A 19,443-nucleotide genomic window follows, 5' to 3' on the forward strand; every position below is an offset into this window, starting at 1 on the left:
AATTTTGTCATGCATAATAATAATAATGGACATTTATTATTTACATTTTGTGCGCACACTCCCCCCCCCCCCCCAGATCTATGTTTAATTATCCATGTAACTGTGTGAGTCGTTGTCCCCTTGTTTTGTTTTTCAAAATTCAAATGATGATTAATCTAGGAAAAAATGGTGGTACTAATAGATGAAAATTAAAAGATGGAAGCTTAGTGTTCACCCTCTTGGTGATAAGGAAAATATTTGTCTTACAGGCAGCCAGGTAATATGAATCTTGAGTGCCTCCTTCAATTTGACTGAGGATCAATTTGATCTAATTAGCAACTTGTAATGGTAGCTAGGTGACCTGGCCACCTCCGCTTATTAGCTAAGAAACTAACACAGCTGCCTGGATTCTTTTTAAGCTACGAAGGACAGTCAACCATACTGATGCTACTGCAAACTGTGGTGCACTGCTCTGTTCCTTTCTTCTGATTCAGCTGCATGTTGTAAGTGTTTTTTAATTTAGCCCAATTACGAATTGGCATCTCTTTTTTTTAAACCACAAAATGAGCTTTTTTTCATTTAATGCTTATCAGCCTGTTGGTATTACTTGCATTTCATTATGACATACTGACCTTGTTCTTTCCAGGCGCTGGCTTCTTAAGGTTGCTCTGAGTGCAGATGAATAGCCTCTCAGGGGAGGACAAACTTGTAGATGCTCTGTAGCAATTGAGTGCACATGTCTCATCTGGTTAAAGTTCAGCTTAATTTCTCGATTACTTTATTTTTCTGTGCAATAGCGAAATGTATTTTGAGGAGAATTATTATAATTGTTATAAATTCTGCTATTCAGCAGTTGATTTTTAAGCCTCTGCTTCAATATGAATGGAATCTTTAAAGTGCATCAGTTGCTTGATGGGTCGGTTTTCTGCCTGCACATTAAATTAACAGCTTTTAGACTCGTGCCAAACTGGTCTAAACAACCAATACATTCATGATGTCAACGGTTCAACACAATAGTGTTTTTTTTCCTGTGTAGCTGTCAGACATACTCACTCCAGGACTCTCACACAGGACACAGACAGACACAAATATCTCCTAGGGTAAAGTGAAGCTGTCACCAAGATGGGCTTTTCCTCTGGGGCCAGCCTACTTGTCAGGCAGCCACTCTTGCCACCTGAGAGGTTGCTGTGTTGCTTGTCGACCTTCTTGTAGAGGTGATAGGACTTCACTGTCCCTATTCTCATGGCAACATAACGGCTCGGGTTACCTTTACTGACAAGCTCGGCCTTGAGATTTTCAGTGTCTGTCTGTATTTTGTCTTATTTGTAGTTCAGGTCAGTGCATTGTAGTCCACTTTGCTGGATTCTTTTGATTTGGAGGGAGTGTGGGTGTTAAATTTTATGCACAACTACAATTTCGAGGCATTCAATTTGTTTAACATCCAGATGCTTCTGTTTTTGGGGACATGAAAGCAATTATACTGTGCACAGAGTACATCTTTGTTGTTGCATTTCTTCTCTGATTGAGGATGTAGCTCTCTGAAGTGGACTAGTGTCCGTGCCAGAGCCACGACTTAACCAGCCTATTTCATGCTTTATTATGGAGCAGCTTAAAAGAGGTGCTCGTCTTTACTGTCTGCCACTTTCTGCCTGAGCTTTTGTCTGCTCCTCGCTGTCTTGTTTCTTTCTTCTGCCTTCCTTGTGATAGAACTGCCTGCTTGATTACTAGAATCTCAAAGATGAACTCCCAATAAGTGCTTCATCAGGACCTTTGATGCCCCTAAACTCTGCAGATGTCTCTTAAAAAGACAAAACAAGCACAGCTGCCTTATGGTCCATAAAGCAGGATATCAAAGCAGCAGCAAAATTACTCGAGAGTTATGAAATGTTATATAATTACTAATTACACTGTATGTAGACCTAGCTGTGGTCAGATTTTTTATAAACACTTAACCTGGCCGCGAATGTCACGGTAGTTTTGAGCTTTTAGAAGAAAAGAGAATATCTGTTTTGTATTTATAAACTTTAACATATATAATTAAATTAAATGCAATCTTCATCACAAAAACAATATAAAGCTATAAACTATATAAATACTTATAACATACAATCTGAAATTGCACACCACGTTTATGGCACGGAGCACATTCATGTGGATATTGTTATTGCAGCGTTTAATGCTTCTACAGCTCTCGCATAAAAACCTTTTAACAAATTCTTTGAACTGTTTTTCCAGAGCGGAACGATTGTACTACACATATCTTTTAATGGGGACCACAAGTTTCCTATTCCATACTTGGTCATTATTATACATTATACGTATACTTCTTTGCGGATTAGATAAAATTCATATTAAACACAAATTTGTGCACCGAATCCCCCCCCCCCCCCCCCAACTCATTAGTACTGTAAAACTATTCCTCGCCGGAAGAAGAACAGTTCACAGAAATCACTAAAAGCCCAAATTGTGATATCCACTGAGTGTATGTAGACCTCTGACCACAACTGTATACTTGTAGATTTAGACTCAAATAAATATGTCATTCTGTCCCTTTTTCTTTTGCCTCTGCTGCAGTTTATGTCTCACTAATCCTTGTTATTAATCCACGTTGAGTCACTTTGACTCATTCAGACTAGTGAAGATTATTGCGGATTCGTATGAAAGCACGCTGTGTTTTTTTTTTTTTTTCTCTTTTGTTTTGTTTTTTTACTCATGTCTATGCTGATGATTGCAGGATGATTGAGTGTGGTCCTGTTTAAATGTGTACAAAAATGTATTTCTTTTGGGGTTATGAAGGATGAAAGGGCTAACTGAATATTTTAATTTGAACGCCTTTAACTATAACAAAATATTGGTTCTATATTAAATGAGTCCAGTGGGAAAATGAATGACTATTAGTTAATTGTTGAAATATTTAAAAGCAAAGAGTCCTTCAGAGACTCACTTTTTACATTTTTAATATTGTCTTGGTTGAGCCCTGTGTTTGCGTAATATATGTTTTGATTTCCAGTGAGTCAGAGACATGTTTGCCCTCTAAAAAACAATATATTTTTCCACCATATTTGAATCTTCATTAACTGAATCATTTGATGATTAATCAAATAAATAACAAGGGGATATTCAGTTGTATAATAATAAATTATAATTGCTACCTAGAGCCTTACTTTCTATCATGTTATTAATTCATCTAGTAAAAAACAAGCAGCTTCTCAAATATGACTTTTTTTTCCCCTCGTCATGTAATCTGGTTTTGTCATTTTTGATTCAACGTCTTGTGCTTTTAGATTGATTGTTCTACAACAAACAGCAATTTGACGATAATTTATGGTATTGTATGGTATTCCAGTGGTTCATTAATTTCTAAGAAAATATTTAGAACATTGATCATCTAAATTGGCTGTTGCAGACACAACCAATTTGCAGATGTTGTGTCTCAATGTAGTTTCTCAGTATTTCCAAATTTTTGTTTATTTCTTATTATATGAGGCCTAAATATGCACACGGACACATTATGTGCAGATGCGTAGAACTGAAAAAACATTTATACAAACCAGCCTTTATTATGAAGATGCCTGGGCTCAGATAAGCAACGAGAAAACAATGACGAAAAAGCAAAAACAACACAAAAAACTGCCTGAAAAGTCTCGCAGAAAACTATGCATGTGACAGAAAGAGGCAGAAAATGTACAATAATATAGATAGATTCCAATTAAGGTAGAAAAAAAGAACTATATGAATACCTGCATAGAGTATAGAAAAGTCAGGGGTTGAATTAGTCAGGAGGAACGGCAGCATATGTCCTCAAGATGAAAAACGAACTGAAAGTGAAGTCGTTCATCATCTGTAACCTTGCCAAGACACGGGACAAGCTCTGATGGGAATAATCTGATATGAACCGAATGAGACAACACACAATGCTTTCAGGGATGGCTTATAAACACTTTTCAAGTCCCCAAGCAGTGCAATCAAAGCTATGGAAGAACCTTGTTTCTGTGTGCAAGTATAGCCACAGATAAGTACAGGGCTCATGTAGCATAAAAGGATTTCTTCAGATTTACTCTGGCGAATTGAGGTATTGATCCCTTTCTTCCATCTGAGACAGTCAAGGGAGAGAGGATACTTCTGCAAATCTTAGAATGGTTTATTTGAATTGTTCTCGTTTCCAGAGTGACTTACTGCAACTGCAGGGTACGACGCTTGAATTATTGAAGGGGCAGAAGCAGAAGATAAAGTGAGCAATGTAAGGAACTGTTCGGTTTTTAGTACTATAAAACTAAGATGCTGTCCAAAATCACATAGAAGTTATTTTAAAGAAACTTATTGCAAATGTTTAACAGTAAATCTGAGACTTTTATCTTTGCAAACTGCTTTCTATGCAAGAAAAGAAAGGTGGTGGGTTTAGCATCGCTACTTGCATGACGGCAGTATGTAAATAATGGAATTAGTCACAGACAAAATGTAAGAGGCATTTTGAATGAGCGTCATTAATGACAGCATCATCATCATCGCCACCACCAATAACAGCGACAACAAGAGCAAAATAATAAATGGAACCATTGATCATGCTCGGAGTGCTGCAGGTCATGGGCTGCAGCTTTGCTTAATAGAAGCACTACATTAACTGATAGCGAGTTTTGACAGATCCAATTAGAATGAGTTCCACACCTCTGCCCTGCCCTCAAAGTAACCCTGACACAAGCAGCTATACGGCAGCGTGGCATCCACGGTGCTACAGCTTGGCCACAGCCTCACTGGTCTCTAATATTCCTTATGGTTAACACAGGGAATTATTTAGGAACAATCCATACGATTAGAAACATCATAAAAGCATTGATTGTTTTGGTTTTTCTTGGATTTGACTATCACAGTAATAACATACTATCCCAAGAGCATGAATGAATGTAGTACCATGCGTTTTCTACTATTGGAAAATAAATTTTCCGTGCTGAATGCTTTTCATGCTGCCACCACACCCCAATTTCCCCACATCCCTCAAAATGTCTATTCCTGTCTTTGGTGAAGCCGCTTTTCTTTCTTCTGTCCACAAATGTCCAAATGATAGGTTTTGTGTCTAAGGAGAAGAGGGAGTCATGCTTCACAAGATGGAGCACAGCAAAACATCTGATTCCTGCCAAGGAGTGGAAACAAAGCAGGCTCATTTTTGCAAAGTCTATTCTTTTGTCCTCATCTAAGGCCTGTTTTCTTTGTGTACCCTTCACTCTGCCTTCAGCCGCTGTCCTCCCTCTCGTTTATTTCAGCGAAACAACGCACTTGTCAATCTTTTCTCTTTCAATAGCTAATGGTCTAGCTATCCTTCCCTGCCCAACAGTCAAGCCAATTAATTCGATCAAGCTGTTGAAAGTCATTTTCAGTCACGGCGGGAAGGGGGGCACTGCCAGACTGACAGTGCTGACTCAATATACCCATTGTTACGAGAAGAGCAACACTGAGTAAACCGAGGTAAATTTGCCTGAATGGATCCTGAAGTCATTTTATATATGTACTGTTCAATTATGGGGTTTTTGTGCATTATTTCACTGTTATTTTGTACAATACAATAGAATACAATACCATAATGTGTGTACATGCATGTGTACTTTTGCACTCACATCCGGAGTATAACATGCGGTTAGGCTGTGGCATGAATCATGTCTTGTCAGAGGGAATACATATGAGACCATGAAAAATTATACTTTCAGCTTGTATGGCCTTGACATTGACGTAAAAGCATATTGTCTGTTTTCACATATCATATCTCGCCTCTATTCCTTATACTTTTTTAAAAAAAATAGTAATGGATCGTGGCCTCTGGAAATGATTTCCACTCTTCAGCTGTCTAAACAGTTTTTATTTGACTTTCTTAAAAAGAAGCCTCGGAGAAAAATGGAACCTTGGTTGCAAGTGGATTGAAAGATGATGAGTTGTTCAAATGCTATTGAATAGGACTTGTGAGTGAATTTTTTTTTCTTTTTTTTGCTGATGTGAGCTATAAAACCCGTCATGCAGGCCTTTGATGTAGCTCTCCATTGTCTTGCAGAGCTGCAGGAAATTGAAAACGAAGATCAGGAGAGTGTTAGTGAAGGGGAGAAGAGGAGGAGGACGGGACTGACGTGCAGCCCGTCAGGGTTTTCTGGGACACAGCACACGGAAATGAACTAGCCTTGCATGACCCTACTCTCAAAGTGTGAGGATGTGCGGGGCAGAAAAGCAAGAACATTTGTTTTAGAGAACACGAGAGATCAAATAAGTGATTATATTTATTCAGTAAAACACTCAGGGCACAAATCCAGTTTAATATTTCTGTGACATCCTCTCCATCCCACGCATCCTCTCACTACTGCATCCAAAGCTCTATTTTAATTCAGGGAAAACACTAAACCTTTGAGAACTACTGCACTTGCTCAGCCTTAAAAGAGCATTTGTCCCTTGAGTGTTAAGAGTAAAATTTTAATGGAACCAAGATTTGATTTGCAACTTTTTGTGGCTTGGAGGAGAGAGAGGGGTTTCTTTTCACTGCCTGTCATTTTCTTCACTGTAAGTGCTTTCTCCATGTCTGTCAATGAAAAGTGCTGATAAATTATATTGACAGTTTGAAGGCTGCTCAGGTTGGGAAGTACAAAGTGATTTTAGGCAAGGTTTAAAAGTCCATTTCTTTTCTTTTGTGAGTTCTGGAAAGTTATATTAGCGTGTTCTTTCAACACTGCCGTTGCACGTTTGTGATTATATCAGAATATTTAATCCCATTTTGAGGATTTAATTAGTAAAGTTTGTCAATAGAATTTCTCATGTAAAGTGCTGTTGAAGAGGGGATTCGAATGCATGAACAATGTAAATGGGCAAAAACAAAACAGCAGTTCAAAGTTGAGTGGAAGAAGAATGAGGCAGATATGCAATGGATAAACATGCAATCTAAGAAAAACCCAGGGAAATACAAGAGTGCATTCACACATGCACACACTGTAGGCTGACTGCGAAACAAGATAAAGGTGGAAATGGTCAAACGCAGGTGTGAAGGTGGACCCCGTCGTATAAACACAATAGCACTTGGTGTGGTGACAACACGTTTATTTTTATTGTAATAGCTCACTATGGTTTCGGCATACGCTCGGGACACAGGCACTCCCGCTCGGCTGTCACGTCCACTCACCAACCTCCTCAACTGTCACTGCAACATAAAAAGAGTCACAATCAATCAGGTGTCCCTAGCACACCTGTTCACCCCACCTCCACGCCGCCCCGGGAGCTCACTGTGCCACGCCTCCTCTGCAGCGGGCCAGAGACCACACCTACGTCACAACAGGTAATACAAATGAGGGTGGGAGGCTAAGAAATACAGGAAGTAGTAACAAGACAGGTGATGAAAAACCACAAGAAAGAAACATGAAAAAAAAAAAAACACAAAAACTGACACTAAACCTGATGACACAGATAGAAAAACGGTTGTTGTTTCAGATTGTTTAAATATAGAACAAGGGGTAAATGCCTACAGAAGACAATGGAAACACTCTGTTATATCAAAATGACTGGCAATAAAGGAGGACCGTTATTTTCCCCCCTCACTATTCTATTCAGGTATTGGAGAAGGAGGTGGGAAGTGAGATGTGGAACGTGGAACGTGGCAGGTCAGACCTGGGAAAGTGGGTTTGCTCTGGCGGGAAATGGCTATTTACGTAGCTGAAAATGGAGTGGGCCTTTCTGACATTTTCATAGCCCTGCAGGCATGAGTAACCTTCAGTGCAAAACAGAACGATTAGAGGAAAGGGAGGGGGAGATGGAAAGAGAGACGCAGAGTGTGAGGTGGGGCAGAAATCAGGGGAACCGATTGCATGGGAGAGTTAAAAAATGATTGGAAACGGAGTTTGGTAGAACGGTGCGGGCAAGGGAAATAAACATGGACAGAAAGTATTTGGAGGTCATGGAAAAGTGTGAAAGGAGAGCACAAATATTGACAAGTAGAAAATAAAGAGGATGCTGGAGCGTACTACAACACAAGGTCAACAAAATGCATCAGTGGAATGTTGTATAGACTTAGTAGTTGTAACAGCTTTACACCCTGTTGTGCCATTTAAACATCACTGTCAGATAAGTGACTGATGTCATATGGTAGCATTTTCGTTTTTAAAGACATCAAACATAAAGGACCACATTTACTAAGAAGAGCAAATTAGCTTTGTGCACAAGTGCAGCACAAATGGGTCAGAATCAAGCAGATCTAATCTACTAGCAAAAATAATATCCTAGAAATGTAGATTTGATTTCTCTCTGGGCACAGCATGGCAATTCTAATAACTGGCAGCCCGGCTTAAGGAGAATTGATGTGTTGTCATATCAAAGCAAACTCTTCTGTCAGAAATCAATGTTGACTGTAAGATACCTCGGAGGTTGAGGAAGCCATTCTCTGGATGAACCTGAAATCTGACCTGCAGAATGTGTAAAAGAAGCCAAAATAATGTTTGCCATCAGATCCTGATTGAATGTCACTGACTTTACTAACCGCAGCTATCACAACCATATCAGAGGAAAAAATTGTTTTTTTTAGTATTAAATAATTATTTTTCAGTAAATAGCCTACGACAAACCTCGGTAAATGTGTTTGCAAGATTTATTTAAATCCTCTTCTTTCCAAATTTTGCACACTGAGAGAAAACCTACAAATAAATATGCAGTACTGCAAAGTTCATTGTGCTAACCTTACAGTTCAAACATATCAATGCCTCGCTTTAATAAATGGCAGCAAATATATTTTTAATGCAAAAAGAAGGTGTTTTAGCCTACTTTTAAGTCTATCCCAAAGTCTTTGTTTCTCTGCTACTGTCTGAGCGTACGTCTAAATGCAATTATGTGCAATCATGGGTGCAGTCTCACTCGCAGTATCACGCTGACTAGACAAGCAGTTAAGAACATGGATGGATGGAAGAGTAAGTCATAGTAAAAGGTTCCTTTTTCTCTTTATCTAGAGGTGTACTGCCCTTACAGTGCACTTTCCTCAAGCAGCAACATCAGATGATCTGCCAAGGTGCTCGCCTACTATTGAGAGTATCATGGTCAACCGTGTGGTAGAGCTGAAATGGGCAAAGTTTTCTTTGGCCTGTTCATGGCTTAGCTTAAGTAAGATCGTCTGTGGATTACTAGGTGGGTCTAATGTACTTAAACTAAATTAAAAACTGAAATGTTGACCTGATGATGGTATTAGATTAATCTTTGGACCCAAATGTTCAAACTGAATTGCAGGGCATTCTATCCAACACCTTTAATTAGACTTTTTGAGAATCACTGTGATTTAGATGAATCTAACCTGAACAAAAAATCTAACAAGAAATAAAAATCTGGGAAAAAAAACAGGAGTTCTTGGCTATCCGCTAGACTACTGCACAGAAGGCTACCTTTCTGTTTATATCTGCAGTTTCTACTGGGTTGGACGCAGATGACTGTGGGAAATAAAAAACAAGCCCACACCATTACACAGATATAAAAAAAGGAGTTAAACCATACACCAAATGAAACAAGGCCTCAGAGAAACATTTTTAGAAGGTTCAGGAGAAACTCGGGGAGAAAATCATTTCCATGTGGCTGTGTAGCCAAATGAGGACTGATTATATCAGTAGGTGCTCCTGATAGACCCTGATTTTGAGCAACCTCATTTCCTACAAATGACTCCATTGCAGAGAAGCGCGGAGTGCTAGAATATATTATTTTTCTTTAATGCACTGTCTTTCTTTCAGAGAATAACAATGTCACCATAATGGGAAATTTGCCAATGACACAAATGCACTCAGCTTATCTATGCATTTTCTTTTCTATAAATCTGTCACATTGTAATTAAGTGACGGTGCAGGTTCATGAGCTATGACTGTTTCATTACTTTTGAATAGACACAATGTCATAATATGGATGAGAATCCATATCAGGGCAGAATCAATACATCCACTATTACTCGAATCTTTATTAGTTTTATTAGAACACTAGCTGCACATTTTTCATTCAATTTGCGCCAAAGGTTATATAGAAATTAGAAATATTTTAGCATGATGATAAAGTAGTAATTCCTTTGCTTCTTTTTTTTAGGCAGCACATAGGTTTATTCAAGGCTCTACCCACTGGTCAAAATAAACACCATTAAGTATTACTTAAACAGAAATAGGTGTTCTAGTTAGACATAATTATAACAAAACAAAAACTCAGTTTTCAGGCCCCTCTTCTGTGGAACCAGCTTCCAGTTTGGATTCGGGAGACACACACTATCTCTACTTTTAAGATTAGGCTTAAAACTTTCCTTTTTACTAAAGCATATAGTTAGGGCTGGACCAGGTGACCCTGAATCCTCCCTTAGTTATGCTGCAATAGACGCAGGCTGCCGGGGGATTCCCATGATGCATTGAGTTTTTCCTTTCCAGTCACCTTTCTCACTCACTATGTGTTAATAGACCTCTCTGCATTGAATCATATCTGTTATTAACCTCTGTCTCTGTTCCACAGCATGTCTTTTATCCTGTCTTCCTTCTCTCACCCCAACCGGTCGCAGCAGATGGCCGCCCCTCCCTGAGGCTGGTTCTGCCGGAGGTTTCTTCCTGTTAAAAGGGAGTTTTTCCTTCCCACTGTCGCCAAAGTGCTTGCTCATAGGGGGTCATATGATTGTTGGGTTTTTCTCTGTATCTATGAAGCGCCTTGAGGCGACTTTTGTTGTGATTTGGCGCTATATAAATAAAATTGAATTGGATTGAATATTGTTCCATAGGGAAAGGTAACCTTCTCAATTTTGTCCCCCACAATGTCTCTTAGAAGAAGAGGTGTGAAGACAGTTCCTGTGTGTCATTCAGACAGTTAAACCTGCTGAGAATAGCTAGGCAATCATCTATGATGCAAGTTCAAGTATTGAAATAAATAAATAAAAACTTGGTTTTCTCTATGGTTAAATCATTTTCTAGCTTTTAATGCAGGGTCATTGCTTACATCCTGACCAGAGATTCTTTGCAGCATTTAAAGTATTATTCTCAGCCGACTTTGCACAAAAAATATATATACATGTGTTGGGTAAATGTTTTGGTATATTGACAGTGGATCAACCCTGTGACAGACTGCTCTGTCTAAAAAGCACGAGGATAAGCATTCCAACTTATTAATATGTATAGCTCTTGTGCTTGCATCCTCCCAGTGGAATTAAAAATGTGATAGTGCGTAATGGTCGAGAGCCAGGAGGTTCTTTTCCTCCACTGGGAAAAATGCCATGAAAGTCACAAGCAGCTCTCAGAGGTTAATTGTTGCACTATAAATCACAGAAGACAGTTTGGCTTTGTGTGCTGTCGCTGCATTTGTGGGTTATGACAAAGGACTGCTGCACCAGGTTGAGTTTGTCCTTTAATACCAATATTAGTGTACCTTTGATTTGCCACGTGTCAAGGGACTCATTAATGAAAATGTTTGTAGATTTATACTTGAACTTAGTCTTAAGATCTTTCCCAACAATGCTTGACTTCTATTCATAAAAGGTGCTGAAAAAACAAAACCAGTAGGGAAATCACTTTGAAAAATATCATTTTCACATCAGTCTCACATTGTATAAATAATTATGTTGTTTTCTCTTTTCTAATACTTGGGTACAAACTTCATTTTCAGTTTCACAAAAGATACCCTCAGGTTAATAAAACACACACACACACAAAAAATGATTTTAAAAATGTTTGAATTACATGAATCACAAAGAGATCCTGGTGTTTAAATGTTACCAGTTCACTAAGTCTGTATTCTAATTAATCCCAAAAGACTTAATGAAGGACTCTTTGTGTTAGGCCTCTGATGAACTGGCAGCCTTTCTCTCAGCCAGTGTCAGCTGGGAAAGACTTCAACCCTTCACAAAGCCAGTTCACGTTGCAAAACTTTGAACAGAAAACAGCTTGTTACAAATTAATTTTGACATTTCAAGAATCCCTTTATATCGTGAAAATACCCTCATTAAGACAAACCATTTTTTCATAAGAAAAAAAAGGGCAAACTGAAACTACTGGTAGGCAATAACACTTATTGTCTTGCAATTATTGCCAAAAGGAGGCATGTTTCCTCAAGAGATAAACCTTTACCAAGAAATGTCCATTTCAAGTCCTAAAAGTTTGTCTAAAACACCTTGTGATGCAGCTTTAATCTAGTAAATTATTAGCTGAAGACACCCTTGTGTTAGCAGTCCGTCTGTGCAAAGTTGTGTTGGTAGTAAAATGTCCTGTACACAATTTGCACTTTACCGTTGCGCTCATGTACTTTTATGCAACAAAATTAAAAGTAATGTTCGTATCAGCTGATTGTAGCTGCTAGTGTGCAGGAATAAATAAACATATTGTGTAATGGGTTTTTTTTTTCAGTGCAGAAAACTGAAGAAGCTTTGTAACAACACAACTGCAGCTGTAATTTCATTACACCATTACATTACTGAGTTATTACATGATTACAATATCCCAACTCTGTATCTGTCAAGAATATTTTCCATTTTTATTATTTTGCTCTTCTCCCTCAGTGGTTTTTCATTTTAGTAACTGCCACTCACATATGAATCTTTCCCACTGCAGGCATCTAGAAAATTGATTGATCTTAGATGGACAACCAAAAACTGACTGACTGTCACACACGTCACTGTCTGAAATATAGATTAAGCAATTTCTCTTCCAGGAATTCGATAAACGTCTATGGTAACTGCAACACTTTTTACTGTTTTACCTGCAGTCTTTCATTCTTTCTTCAGACTTGTTCTAACTGTTTATTTCCCCCATTTGCTGCTTTAATAGACAGCCAGTATAATTAGCTTCATCTCACTGGACCCTTTTAATGAAAACCATTGCCAAGGGCAAGCAACCATGAGCGGGGCAGTGGCAAGCCCCTACTGAATGAAAGTAAACTATTACTCATATTGTGGTTGTTTATGAGATTTTAAGTGCTCATACATTTAATACATACAGAGAAACACCTAATGAGCAGCTTATATCTCAAAGAGCTCAGTATGGGTGCAATGCAGCAATCGGGTACATTAAACTGGCAATTTAAACAAAAACATAGAAACAAAACAAAGCACCTTACTGTAGAGTTTGCAAGTAAGTGGGGGAAAAATAAGGACACTTCTTTCACTCTTGAAATGGAAAGACAACACACCATCTTTTCACACATACAACAAAAAAACAGCTTCTTTTACTTTTGTCAGAGGGAGACATGTCAAGGATGGTGGGCACAAATAAGTGTGAAAAGGAAATGTTGAATCTAATTGAAGCCATTTAAGAGTCAGCCCTGTTTTAACCTAACATTTCTTCATCCCACTTTTTTTCTTCTTCTTTATACATGCCACTTTGGCTACACTCTGCTAAAGTTAATCAACTGCCTGAAGGGACATCACTTTTCCTCCTGCCTACCTTTTTGTTTCATTCGCTTGCTCCTCCACTCGCTCTTGCACTTGTTCCATTTCTTCCATTTTAAGATGGGTTTTAAAGTTCACGTTGAATGGACACAGCTTGCCACTTTGGTTGCTGTGGAAACCAGGTTGACGCATGGACAGATTGTTGAGAACAGTGTGAGTGGGAGTTTGAGAGGCTATAGAGGCCTGTCAAGATTTATGGATTGTAGGCTACTGCAGAATTGGACTGACCTTGTAGCAATTATCCACAGATGAGTATACAGTATCTTTGTGTTCATATATATATAACACGATGATTTTTAGGTATATTTGTTGAGTTTTGGTTCCTGTTGTTTCACTCTCTCACGTTTCTTGATGTCCACATTTGTGACTCCTGTGCTTCCTTTATTTTTACTGCAGCTGCTTTATCCACGTGCGCTTTGTGTCTCCGTGATATTTACTTCCTGTGTTGTTTCAAACCAACTAACTTTAACCATTTAAATTATATGAACATGAATGAATGAATATTAATTTGCATAAATGAGTTTGAATTTGTATCATATTTGATACATCTACCAATATTTTTGCTATTTATTGCTTAAAAAAATATTGTACAATTAATTTAGGTTTTTTTGAGGATTCACACTAATGATGATGATGTAGAAGTCTCAAAAACTCAGAAAAACTCCATCCATCTATCCATCCATCAATCTTCTTCCGCTTATCCGAGGCCGGGTCGCGGGGCAGCAGCCCAAGCAGAGAAGCAGCCCAAGCAGAGAAGCCCAGAACTCCTTCTCCCCAGCCGTCTCCTCCAGCTTGTCCGGGAAAACACCAAGGCGTTCCCAGGCCACCCGAGAGATATAATCTCTCCACCATGTCCTAGGTCTGCCCCGGGGCCTCCTCCCAGTGGGACATGCCCAGAACACCTCACCCATGAGGCGCCCAGGAGGCATCCTCGTCAGATGGCCGAACCACCTCAACTGGCTCCTTTCGATGTGAAGGAGCAGCGGCTCTACTCTGAGCCCCTCCCGGATGGCTGAACTTCTCACCCTATCTCTAAGGGATAAGCCAGCCACCCTTCAGAGGAAGCTCATTTCCACCACTTGTATCCACAATCTTGTTCTTTTGGTCACTACCCACAGCTCGTGACCACAGGGGATGGTAGGAACTCAGAAACTCAGAAAACCTCTATTTATCAAATTTGATATACTAGGCATTATGGGGGTAAGTGGAATTGGGTTATAAGGCCTTCCAGCAGTGATTTCACACCCCTGCAGGCTTACTACACTCCAGAAATGTTCAGCACCTATTTTGTGTCAGATATGGAACAAACTCCAGACCCTCACAGATTTGAACAAAGTGTGAATATATCAGGACTGTCAACAATAAACAAAATGAAACTTCCATATCTTGAATTGTGTATTGCAACAGATTTGTTATTAGTATTATTGCAATTTCCAATAATGAACAAGACAGATTCAAAACTCATAATGGGAGCATTTGGGAAACGCTGTAATTGCCTGAATTAATTGCAAATGACTAGGCACACTTTTCAGTAAGTGCTGGGCACAATTTTAATGCATCCATCTGTATACATCACAGCTAATTGGAAGTTCTCTGCAAGAGAAAGGTGAGGGCATCCCAAAGCTTGTCGCTGCATTTCAACCCTCCCCATTAATTCACCCAGCAGCCGCAAGTGTGATTCCACATAGAGTCACATTCATCACAGAGTCGGGGGGGTGGGGTGGGGTTCAGCTACCTTTTTATTTACCTGCTTTTTGTTTATTTTCCCCAGTCTGTAAGTTCATTAAATGTGCTTTTTGCTAAGTGTTTGCGAGACTCAGTTTGGATCCTCTGTGGAACTACATGTAATCTCCGATATCAAAATACACTAAGATTAGCTTTACAATGGCAGCAGTTCTAAGAAACACTGATGAGACAAAAGTTATTCAACATGGACTGTTGTCCTTTTGTTGGTTTCATATTCTGTGTAAGTATTAAATCAGATGTACATCTTAAATTATATAATTTATATTGCAACATGGGAAGTTAAATGAACTGTCAAACATATTTAGTTTTTTCTCAGAATTAGATGACATTGATACTGCTCTCATTTTATGAATACAGGGAGGAGCACATACTGGAATGAGGGAATCAGTCCAGTCCAAATATATAGCCCAGTGGTTAGTGCTGCTGCCTCACAGCAAGAAGTCTCCGAGTTTAAATCCACCATCCATCTGTGATTTTTCCATGTGGAGTTTGCATGTTGACTGTGTGGTTTATCTTTGGGTACTCTGGCTTCCTTCCACAATTCAAAGACACGCACTTAGCAGGGTTAGGTTAATTGGTGATTCTAAATTGTCCCAAGATGTGAGTGTGATTGGTAGTCTATCTGAGCCTGGTGACCTGTTAAGAATGTACCCCTCTTTTTGCCCCACAGCAGCTGGATCGGCGTTAGCATCCCAAGACCCTGAATTGGGTAAGCAGAAGAGAATGCATGGATAGCTGGATATGCTACAGTATTAAAACTACCACCCCAATACTGTGTGATTATATCCCTGCCATCATACAAAACAAAACAGCTCTGGTATAGCAATGCAATTCACTGACTCTATAAAATATTGAAAAGTATTCCTGGGTGTCAGATGTGCTCCAAGACATTAGCAGCAGTTTACAGTTCCTGTAAGTTGTGAGGTCTGACCTTTGATCTTTGATGTTTAATTCAAGTGAGATATTACAACCGTGTGAACATCAACACCTTGAACATGTTTGTTTGATCTGATTCATTGTGCATAATGCTGCAGCAATGTTTGTCAGAGGTAGGTGTCAAAATAGCATCTACACAAATGCCAGTATCCAAGGTTCCCAGCTGAACACTGCACAGAGCATCACATTACCTTTGCTGACGTTTCATCTCACCGTAGTTCATCCTGCAGGGATCTCTTCACTAGATAAACATTGCACATGCACCAGGGTGTCTTGAAATAAACTGCATGTCCTTAAACCAAACTACATTCAGTGGCCTATTGTAGCTGTTCATGGGCTGAGGCAGGAGGCTGCAGTGTATTTGTCTTCTGACATCTTTCTACTGCTGTCAGCCTTCAGGCTCTGGGCAGTTTGTGCTACAGTAGCTTTTTTGTGTATGAGACCACATGGGCCATCCTCTGCTCCTCTATGCTCCACCTGTATCAGTAAGTTTAGTCACCACTGACCTTCCTTAGTTCACCAGCTTTCCTAATTTAAACTGCTTTTGGTAGGTACTAACAACTGCATACTGGAAACACCCCCATAAGCTCTCGTCATTACTACTAGGGGGATCTGAGAGATCCAAGTCATGGATCTCTCCGATCCTTTGGCTTGGCCCAGTTTTCCTGCTTACAACAGCCTTTCTGCCTAACATGCTATATCATCTGGGTACCACTCTAAGAAATAATCAGATTTATTCACTTGTTTCAGTGGTTTTAATGTTTGACCATCTTGTAATTTTTGTGAGGTCATACAAAACAAAGTTAAACAAGAAAAATAAATGTAAATAGGAAAAAATAAACAATGGGGATGTTTTTTGTCTATTCCAGTCTAAGTGTGTCCATTGAGTGCTTTTGGCCTTTTGTATAAAATTTTATTCGTGTTCTTTATTGATTGATTTATTTGAATAACTGAATTTGCATAAACTGAACAAGATAATATTTTAATCTCCTAAGACCCGAACTCTTCCATGGCATGCATTTTTAATTTCTCTTTGATATTTGGGCATATTGGGGCCCGATGAATGTAAAAACAAAGAATTAGGAGATTTTTTTTTTTACCTTATTTTTGTTTTTAAGAAAAATAAGAGCCACGTATTAGGATATTCATTTAAAATTTTGAAAGAACAGTAGCAGTATAATGTCCTCGTAAGTGGATATCAGGCCCTTGTAGAGCAAAACTGAGTATTTTGGTCTAAATAACCCAAAATGTGATGTCCACATATGTGGACGCCAGGTCCTAGGAGGTTAAATATGTTGCTAAATCCATTTAAACTTTGCCTTTCTGCTGCCCCTTCTTTTGCTGCATGCTAAGCAAAAGTCTGCGACTTAGTAGAACCAAGCATACCTATGTGAGTGCTTCTTGCATAGTTTTTCTTTAACTCAGAGGCCCCTGTCCATTGAAGACCAATGGAAAAAGGTCACAGTGTTTACCCGTGTCTTTAAAAAACACTGTAAGCTGCCCGTAATCATCATCGCTGTCAGCACTGAAAGGGCAAGTTGCACCATTAGTGAAGCCTGGGACCTTATGTGAGGCAGGTGCACATTGATTTAATGGGGTTCAGAGTTTGGATGGGCACCTTGTCAGATACTTTTTAGGTACATGAATTTGGCTTACATCTTGTCGTTTAGACATTACTACCAACTCTGTGTGCAGGCATACAAGCGTAGCACTGTAGCTTTGCAGGTGGGAGTTCTGTGGGTAGGTTTCATTCCCCAGAAGCTTAACACCACTGTACAAATGAAAAAAATCTGCACTGGCAGACTAAACACTGATGGCATCTTAGTCAGCGGCGGTAATGGCTGTTGTCAGTGTGGGGAGGTGGTGTTGTGTTTCGTTCTCTATGGTCCTCGTGTTCTTGACTGTAGGTTATTTTTATGGTCACTGCTTGTGCCAGAACATTTGCATGAAGAAGGACATGTCTAATGCTCATAAACAGGAGAGCCAAGAGTATCCATCACCTCCTTGGTGACAACCTGCTCATTGCATTTTTATCAGTTGGAGTCATGCTACTGTAAAGAGGCCCTGCTCAGTATAATCAGGCCAATTGCTTTTCTGTTAGTCGAGTCAGATTGTAATCAGTATGCGAGCCAACAGAGAAATAGAATTAAATAGAACAAATGAACTACATAAATACCTAAAACTGGATTTTTAAGGCATATCCTGAGCAAACTTGGCATTCTGAAATGTTTTTCTTGGACAATGAGAACAAGGCTGGCAAGGCTGGTGGGATGTTTATTGTTCCTGCTGTAACTATTTTTGGAGTCTGGGAAACCTTCAAATATCCTAACATAAACGCGTCATCATAACATGCCTGCTATGACAAATTTGACCGGCAATATTTTAAAGCAAACCATCGTGCTGCAGTAAGTCAAATGTCATGCTACCAATAAATAAGCTACCTGTTTGGTGCAACCACATAAATGTCAATCAAGGAATCTTAATATTGTATTTGATGTAAGTCTGTTAGGAAAAATAAGTTGTATGGGAGAGTGTACGAAGAAAATAATATACATACAAGTCTTATTTGGGAAAATAAAAGAACGGGAGTGTCGTGAAATACATCTATATGTAAAGAAATGGTACTGATCCTGTTATCTGGGGTCCCAAAAACAAAGAATAGTTTGCACAGACGTGTTGCTGGAGGTAAAACAGCTGGTCAGTGTAGGAACTGTCAAGACACCCATAAAAAGAGCAAAGACATCTGGTTATGTGTTTCAAAATAAGACAAAGTTGTTTGTCTTTTTTTTTTTTTTTTTAGATCTTAAGTAAAGAGAGGTTTTCTCATAATGCTGTTTAAACAAAAATTTAAATAAAAATGTTTTTTTTTCCGCATCTGAAAGCAAATTTCTAACTCGCGGCCCTGGCCGTCTATCACGACTCTTTATTGCTACTGGTATGCCATTATTGTGAAAAGCCACTTCCTTCCAAAGCTTGTCGCACTGTGTTAAACTTTACAAAACCGCTGCACTGGACAGGTTTGCTTTTTTGCCGTGGCTGCCAGTCTCAAGCCATCTGTTTCTGCCGTTGCCGGGCACCGACGAGCACCGGGAAACTCGGAAACGAAACGGGACCGGTAAGGCAAAGCGACTTCGTTTCTGAGTGTAGACATGTGAAGAAGACTGCCGAGTGCAAAAAGTTTTCACGGGACTGAACTGACTTAATGATGCGGGATTTTCAGGTGCGTGGATGCGCCGGTTTCAGACAGAGTGGAGTAAAGGGCTCCTTTAGTGCATGTAAAGTTTTATTTTCTCAGTCGCTGGAGGATTAGGAGGGTTTGGCGAAAGACTGTGAATTTTTGAGGTTATGCGTAATTGCGCATCAGAAGCAGCCGCCGGATAATCCTCTTTCTT

The 19,443-nt window shown here is 39.3% G+C and overlaps 1 protein-coding gene across 3 annotated transcripts in view; it reads left to right on the forward strand.

Annotated features, from left to right (window-relative positions):
- Window positions 1-19,093: 19,093 nt before the first annotated feature.
- Window positions 19,094-19,443, forward strand: part of znf385c (zinc finger protein 385C) — a 144,671-nt gene continuing 144,321 nt past the window's right edge. For 2 of the 3 annotated variants that reach the window (XM_087839961.1, XM_087839963.1), the window contains exon 1: window positions 19,094-19,166. The gene's annotated coding sequence lies outside the window, so the exon portion shown is untranslated. Of the gene's footprint in view, window positions 19,272-19,443 lie in introns of all 3 variants that reach the window. The other variant, XM_087839962.1, reaches the window with a different exon arrangement.

The sequence above is a fragment of the Neolamprologus brichardi genome, chromosome 4, assembly GCF_056152115.1.
Source record: "Neolamprologus brichardi isolate AB-2024 chromosome 4, ASM5615211v1, whole genome shotgun sequence".
Classification (NCBI taxonomy): domain Eukaryota; kingdom Metazoa; phylum Chordata; class Actinopteri; order Cichliformes; family Cichlidae; genus Neolamprologus; species Neolamprologus brichardi.